This window comes from Tasmannia lanceolata, unplaced genomic scaffold (assembly GCF_043159265.1).
Source record: "Tasmannia lanceolata isolate RefF3 unplaced genomic scaffold, GAP_Taslan_0.1 ptg000012l, whole genome shotgun sequence".
NCBI classification, from domain to species: Eukaryota; Viridiplantae; Streptophyta; class Magnoliopsida; order Canellales; family Winteraceae; genus Tasmannia; species Tasmannia lanceolata.
In genome coordinates this window covers 11,861,485-11,870,521 of record NW_027518689.1, presented here as the reverse complement: position 1 = coordinate 11,870,521, position 9,037 = coordinate 11,861,485, and positions in this window count along the sequence as shown.

Genomic DNA, 9,037 nt, shown 5'->3' with positions numbered 1-9,037 from the left:
TTTGGAAAATAATTAAAATTGAATTTTCTTTACCCTCCAAAACCAAAAGATGGAATGAGCATGATAAAAAATTACTTTACTTAAGTTCTAAAGCAATGATTATCTTGTGTTGTTCTTTACCACCCTATATTTATGAAAAAATATCATCATCTAAAAATGCCAAAGAAATTTGGAACTCAATTGAAAACTCATACAACAAAGATATTTGTTTGATGGCATTACATGAAAAAAATAATGAATCTTCAAATGAAGAAAGTTAAGTTTCATTTGATGAACTTCAAGAAGAATATGAAAAGATTTATCATGCATTACATAAATAAGCTTTGAGAAATACAAATCTTAACAAGTCACTTGATTCTATTTCTAAAGAGTTTGAAAATCTTCAAAATGACTTTAATGATTTATTGTTTAAAGAAAAGAATTTGATTGAAGAAAATGAAAAATTGAAAAATGATATCTTGATTTTGATTGAGAAATTCAAATTCATAAAAGAAGAAGAAGAAAAGAAAAAAAAGGTGTTCATCTCAAGAGATTGAAATTTTGAAAAATAATATTGAAGAGATGAAAGTTAAAAATAAAAATCTTGAGTTGGAAAATCACAGTCTACAAGAAAATGTAAAACATGCTTGTCATCATATTCATTCTTGTAGATCATCTTGTTCATCTTGTCCTTATACCTATTCATATGCTTCTTGTGATTATTGTGATAGAGAATGATATTACAAATCTAGATGTAGGTTTAGATTTGTAAAAGGTAGAAAGTTTGTTTGGGTTAGAAAAGACTTATCTTATAGGACAAACTTGAGTGGAACCAACATGGTTTGGGTTCCAAAACCCCCAACATGAATATATCTTGCTTATCTTAGATTTAGGGGTATGTGCTTTAATTTGAAAATCATTTGAAAAATGTAGTATAGATACTATGTGCTTAGTCTTGGTTGATTTCTATGTATTGTGCTTAAATGGTTATCTTTTTGAAATACAAAGTCTATATGCTCAAACTTGGTTGATTTAAGACCTTGATATGGTGTGCTTAATGGAATATCTTTCTAGATTATTTAGTCTAAGTGCCTATACCTATTTCAAAACCATCATGCACTTAGAATTTGTAAATCATCCACAAAAGAAATCCACAATAAAGAATACAATGTGAAAATCATGATTGATCTTACATGACAATCAATCACACCATTAGCCCATGAGTTCAAATTAATCTCTTTGGTATTTGACTCTAATTTGGACGAATTTAGCATTTGCTAGATCTTATGATATTTAAATTCCTTTGTATATCATCTCTAGCAAAACTAAGGAATTAAATGCAATGTATAGGGAAATCATTTCAAATCCTTTTTTAGACATTTCTATTTGCCCTAGGTGAATGAACATATTTACATATTGCCTTGCACGTAGTTGTCCTAAAACCCATGCTTATGTGCTTAAATGTCATCATTAATCATGATGGATTATAAGTATATGTATTCCTAAAAGTCTTTAAATTGAATATCTTCTCATAACTAACTTGAACCTTGAATCTAACAGGTAATATTATATGTATTTCGTTCAAAGAGTCATGAAATGTTCTATATTGGAATACATGTGTCCAAGGTAGTTTGTATTACTTGATATATATATATATATATATATATATATATATATATATATATATTCTAAAATCCTTGGATATCTCCCTCAATACATAAAATGATATATTATGTAGGGAAGTTGAAAATATGTCTAGATTCAATATTTGAAACTTACTTGAGTAATTAAAAATTTCATAGGAATCTAGTGTCATTTGTGGGGATTTACTCACTATGGTGGTTGGTAAACAACACATTGTGTTGAGAACACTTGTCTCCCACACATTATGGTTTTTCATGGGCTTATGCACTTTGTGCTTAATGCCTGTCTCTGTATTAGTGGTTTGTGGATGTAAATGCAAATGTTTGGACCATGCACCTTGTATGTCATGTTCTTTGTGTCCAAACATGGTCGACTACCCATGGATGTTTTGATATAGATTATATCTTTCTCATGATTACCCATAGTGGTATACTCTCACTCATGAGCCATGGATGTCTCTCTTCGATATGGTACTTTATTGTCTATTCTTCTATATCTAAGTCCTAGAGTTGAGAAAAATTGGTATATTTAGATAATCTATAGTTATCACCCCTGTTTGATAGTATCTACATAATTGAGATGTCAAACCTTAACCTTAAAAGCTACTCAATTGGTGCCCATAGCCCACTTTGACCAAAGGGGGAGTCGGTACCTTCACAACAATTAAAATACTTAATCATGTGGCCTTGTGCTAACATCTCAAACATGAATAGATATATGTTTGTGTGATCTTCTTAGCTTGTTTATATGATATATACTTAAGAGAAGTAAAATTTGAAATTATGAAGAATGATATCACACTTAGGGGGAGCATGAGCCAAAAATGCAAATCTTTTATGCTATGCATGTTTATCATGATGAGCTAGACTATGGCTATCATTTTGATCATGATAAACTTACACTTAGAGAGTAAGTGTCATTGTAGCCCAAGGGTTAAGTCCATCTTTTGAAAAATACATCTAAAAATCCTTGGAGTCTATGTGAGGACAACCCTTTGGATTCATGCATTGCATGATTCTTTTTTAAAGGGGGAGCCATAAAGTTAATCTTGTCCTTCATGTCTTATCATATGATTATGAATGTGTATATCATTCCTCATATGATAAGTACACTCATTTGGAGCATGCTTGCTCAATGTGTGTTGTTTTGGGGTTGTCTTGTGTTCTTATTTTGGTGTCATTTTCTTTTTGTATAGACAAAAAGCCCATAGCCTTAGTGTTATATCCTATAGGCCTTTGACTTATCTTGGATGATCATACATGTTATCATATATTCCAAGCATAAGTATTCCCATTCTAGAGCTCTATGTTGCATAGTCTCTAGAATTTCTTTCATAGGATTTCTCTTATAAATGATTATCCCATTTCCAACAAAATATCTCCCTATCATGTGCTTGTAAAGTGATTTATTCTATATATTCATGATAAGTTTTATTGGCCATGTATTCACTTTTATATTTTTGACCTATTGCATCTTGTCATGTCTTGCCATATAGGTTTCACTTAAGGCCAATGACAAAGACAAAGGGGGAGAGCTTACTAGTGTTATATTTAGAATCATGTAGACCCCGATCCCGAGAGGACGGTGAGCGAGGGACGCGAGATCCCCCTCTCAATCCTCTGAGACCTCCACAATGTGAAGGAGAACTCTACCAAGGAACTCTCAAAATGATGCCACTCACAGCATGGGTGGCGATATAAATGAGATACCTCTCGATTCAAGGACTAGCCCGGAACCAAGATGTACCTATAACAAAGAAGAGTCGCCATCCAAGGAAATGGGCCCTAGATCCCATGAAATACTCTGTTGCAACGGATAACCAGAGATACAAAAGGTCCGTGCCTGGTGACGAATGAGGAAGATCCGAAGAGCACCCTCAATTCGCCCAAGTGCAAGCACATGGTCTCTTATGCCATTTTTAATTAACTTTGAAGAGTTTTGGGCAAAAAATATGTGAAATGGGAACAATTATTCCCGAGAAAACGTCTATCTAAGCATGCATGACCCGGGGATGGGCAAAGAAAATGAACATCCAAATCCTAACTCATCGCATCTAATCCTAACTCATCACATCTAAGAAAGCAATAATCAACTCATCGCATCTAATCCTAACTCATCACATCTAAGAAAGCAATAATCAATCGCATGCATAGCTACAGCTAAGCAGATAATGATAGATATAATGAAATAAGGAAAGCAGTAAAGATCTATATCTAGACAGATAATCAAGATAAGACAAATGAATAAATGCTATAGCTAAGCAATCAAAGCAGTAAAGTAAATACACTAGCATGCGAGCCTATGCAAGAGATAAGACTAAGAAAATGGCAATCGATCGCATGCTAGAAGAACAAACAAACTAGAATGCATAAGAAATCTAAGATAAGCACACAGCAAGCTAAAATGCAAGAAGGGAAAAGAATCGGAAAATCATCGGTATGCGAGAATAAAAAACTACCAGGAAAAAGAAAATGGAACACACGATAGGCTCAGAGGGCGATTCAAAAGGAATCAAGCCCAACGATCCTAATCTGCTGAAGATCGGACAAGTCTCGCGATCGTCATGACCTATCGTTGGGCTCAGCGAGGACAATCCCTGTAAAGGGGCCACGCTACGTCATCGCTCGTCCCAAAACGTCGGAAAGCCAATGAAAACCGGAAAACCACGATCGAAATCGGAAATGGAATGAAAAGGGGACTCCGAGTGACCTGGCGATCATCATCCTTGCCCATTTTTGCTTTTGTTTTGAAATGTTTGAAAATATTTGAAAATGTTTATTAAAAGATTTGACTGGACTTGGGTGGACCCAAGCTACCTACGTACCCTGTGAAAAGGGATCAAGCCAACGTAGTTCGAAACAGCTTTTTCGAAAAATGTTTTTGGTGTTTTTGATGTTATTTTATTGTTTTTAGATTTTTGTTGTTTTTTATCCCTTTGATTGAAAGGGGGTTTTGGCTCAGGAGGTTTCTGTCCGTAGTCGCCTAAACCCGAGAAAAGTGTTCCCAAAATCGACAGGATCCCGAAACTCGAATAGGATCCCGAGGAATGTGAAGAGAATGGTCCCGAAAAGAAAGGAAACCCCTCAAACCCTGTGAAGACCCTAAGGTGGGAAAATGATAGGAAGGGCAAGGGGTTGGCTCAAGGATCATTCGGTCATCGCCTGAGCCGAAGGGAAGCTTCCGAGAATGAATGAAACCTTAAGAAAATTGATGCAATAGATTACATCCAATCATAATGCTATCGAATACTCGCACTAAATTCACAGGCTACGGCAAGAAAGATATCCCCAAGGAAAATAATTAGCCGACTCATATGTCCGCACCATACCATTGAAAACTTGAGAGACCGCAATATCTAAATGAAACTAAAGGGATGGACCCTAGCCTACCCCACAGTGTCCCATTGCACATACTCCAAAAACACGAAAAGAAACAGAACAGGGAACATGCTTCATAAAATTCATTTAAGAAATAAACTCTGTGACATGGTTCAAAATAAAATACATGATTTGTGGTGTAAATACATTTATCAGAACATGAGGGCCTAATATCATTTCCCACAAAACAGTTGAGAAGGCAAGCGGAACAAGAACCATATAAAGCATGCATTAAGATGCAACTGTGCAGCTAATATTTTTCACTAAGGATAGAGGAAAGGTCCTTTTAAGCTAGCAAAATAGGGACTACTATGGATTGATAATTACCAAGTCACCTGTAAAGATAGTTTGATGCAATTACACACATGGTAGAACTTCTATTAGCATCCTTTAGTATCCTGCCCTGATGGAATCATGTAAAACCAGACTAAATGACAAGAAATGCTCGCACCATGGAATGATGAATTAGGCTTTCTAGAATTTTAGACCAAGGAGCAAACGGTTGGAAAACCCAAAATAACAGAGCGCCAAGCATGCATTCTATCATTTTAATTGGCAAATTGGAAATGGAATTATTGGAATCCAACTACCGATTCCTCAGAGCAATCAAATTGGGAGAGAATGAAAATCAATTTTAAGCAATCACATATGCAATATAGTATTGAAAATTGAGCTCAGAGAAATTACCCGGCTACTTGCAGAGGTTGCAGAGGAGGATGGATTGGGTCTAGGATTAGGACTTTTGTAATTTTGCTGAAGCTCTGTTGCTGACGGATGCGCAGCCGCCGGACCGGATCTGAGATGAGGTTACCGGATTCCGGCAAGGATGGAAGAGGGTTTGATGGAATATGGGATTTGGGGCTTTGATGGAGATGAAAATGGGAAGGGGAGGTAGTTGAGGCAGAGGAGAGAAGAAAATGGGAATGGGTTTGGGCGGCCGGTAGGCGCAGAGATGGTGGCCGAGGATGGGAAGTGGACGGAACTCCGGCAACGTTGCCGGAGAAGAAGACCCAAAACCCCTTTTGTTCTCTCTCTCTCTCTCTCTGTTTCTTAAAAAATATATATATATATATATATATATATATATATATATATATATATATATATAAATGAATGAGGGCTTGGTGGCTGCAATGGAGATGGAAGAGAGGAAAGGAGAAGGAGGGCTTGTAGATGATGGCAATGGGGGTCAGATTCTTACCGGATTCCGTCGGAGAAGATGGTGGCTCCGTTGGGAGGGTGGTTGAAGAAAATGGTGATGGCGGGATGGTGGCTGAGAAGGGGATTGTGAAGGGAAACAAAGTGGGTTTCTATGGATTCCGGATTGGGGTCGGATTCATGGCCATTCGGTCGGAGATGGAAGGTGGTTGAGAGAGGATGAATGAAATGGGTTTGAGAGTGGTGGCTGTAGAAATGGAAATAGCTGAGGATGGTGGTGTAGAGAGAATGAGATGGTTTGGGGTTGGAATAAAGGTAGAAGGAGAAGAGGAAAGGAGAAGGAGGTTGATGGCGGCTCGGATTCCGGTGGAGCTTGCCGTGGAAGATGACCGGAAGTGGATTGGTGGTTTGAGAAGAGGGTTCGTAGAAGGGGGTTTGGGTATTAGATGGAAATGGGTATTGGGTAGGTGTTCGAAAGGGGTTTTGGGTTGGAGGAGAAGGTGGATGATGGCTGTAGATGGAGGAGGCTTGCCGGATTCCGGCAAGGTAACCGGAGAAGAGGAATAGAATGGGATTGCAGAGGAGATGGGTTTTGGAGGTGAAAATGAAGAAAGTGATGGTGCTAGGTGGCTGAGAAGGTGGAGAATGGTGGTCGTGAGGATCGTATTCGTCGAGGCTCCGTCTAAGCAACCGGAGAAGATGGATACCTTCTCCCTCTCTCTCTCTCTCTCTGCAAGCCTTTTTGGAAAAAATGAAGAACCCTCCTCTCCCTCTTTTTCATGAGTTCTCTTGTATTTTATACTCTGGATTTTTCTTACTCTAATCCTTGCCATCCATTTTGTTTCCCCCTCATCTCAACCATCCATCCCCTTCTTTTAATCCTAATGCCCTCTTAGAAACCTTAAAAATCTAGAAGGCCCTAGTCTCATCCAAGCCCTCCACTTTGCCTTGTTAATCCTACAGCCCATGTCCATTGCTTGCAAAGGAAGTAAGACTTATTTTACTAAAACGCCCCTAAGATAAGGTGATTTTTCCCTCCTACCCTTATGCTCTATTTGCCTTTTCTTCCTATCAATGGGCACCCCCACTTGATTGTTTCACTCCCCTCTTCTAAAAAGGGAAAATATATATGCCTCCCCTTTCTTCCTCGGACAGCCCTCTTTAGCATATTTTCTAGCTATAGGGGGGGTTAAGCAAAAAAAAGGGGAAGAGTGAATTACTTCTTTTTCTTGTATCTTTTCTTAGGGAAATGATATTGACACACTCGTATTTTGATAACGACACCAACTCGCCCGTCTTTTCTTATTTAAACTCATGAAAATGTAATGATCATTTAATCGTGACTTAAACACAAAAAGACAAGGTAAGTTAGTGAAAATATCAAAGCGAGATTGTGTCAGCATCATCTGCACTTGGGAGGTTCGTGCAAAGGGGTGCCAATACCAAGGTTTGTATAGAGGGGTGCTAATACCAGAACTCAGGGTATTTTGCAATTTTTGTAAATTCCAAAAAAATAAAAGGGAAGGTCGGGGCGATGGAACGGATGATATCAATGGGGTTTATGGATATTGGGGCTTTCAGAGTATTTCGGAAATGGACTGCAAATGTGCACTCTTGGGTCTCTCAGGTTCTTTCGCACTCTATGCTCGGTTTCGAGAATTTCAAAATTGATTCCGGACATGTTGGAACTGGTTTCCGGAACTTGAAGCTTGATTCTGGGGACCTTGAATTCGGTTTCAGGACTCGAAATTCGGGATTTATTCATTTTTTGGCGAAATTTGGATCAGGTCAAAATGGGGTGTCTACAGATGCCCCTCTTTGGCGGAGGGTGCTTGTCGCACGAATGCCAAAGCCAAAAGGACGACGCATTTTGACCTGCCCCGAAAATTTGGTTAAAGGAGGAAAACATAAAGAGAATGATTTTGTGAAGATTGAATTCTTGAAGGGTCAGATGCCTCAAGGGTCTAACCCGGATTGGATGCCTCAGGGGTCTTTAGAAGGAATGTCTCAGGGGACCTTAGAAACGATGCCGCAGGGGACTTTGGAGATGATGCCGCAGGGGACTTTGAAAAGAATGCCTTGGGAAGGCGGTTGAATACAGCCTGTCTGCGAAATTGACCTATCCGAGAAATTAACTTGTCTGCGAATGAGACACGGCCAGCGGGACTGGAGGTCAGCGAGACGGGAGCTAAACAAAATTTGATTTGTCTGCGAAAATTGACCTGTCTACGAAATTGATCTGTCTGCGAATGAGACACGGCCAGCGGGACTAGAGGTCCGCGAAACAGAAATCAATAAAGATCGGCCTTGATGGCCTGATCAAAAGAGCTTGTCTGCGAAATTGACCTATCTGCGAAATCGACCTGTCTGCGAATGAGACGCGGTCAGCGGGATTGGAGGTCAGCGAAACGGGAGCTAAGGAAACTTTGATTCGCCTGCGAAATTGCCCCGTCTGCGAAATTGACTTGTCTGCGAATGAGACACGGCCAGCGGGACTGAGGGTCAGCGAGACGGGAATCAATAAAGACTGGCCTTGATGGCCGGACGAAAATAGCTTGTCTGCGAAATTGACCTGTCTGCGAAATTGACCTGTCTGCGAATGAGATGCGGCCAGCGAGACTGAAGGTCAACGAAACGGGAGCTAAGGAAACTTTGATTCGCCTGCGAAATTGCCCCGTCTGCGAAATTGACTTGTCTGCGAATGAGACACGGCCAGCGGGACTGAGGGTCAGCGAGGCGGGAATCAATAAAGACTGGCCTTGATGGCCGGACGAAAATAGTTTGTCTGCGAAATTGACCTGTCTGCGAAATTGACCTGTCTGCGAATGAGACGCGGCCAGCGAGACTGAGGGTCAGCGAGACGGGAACTAAGGAAAATT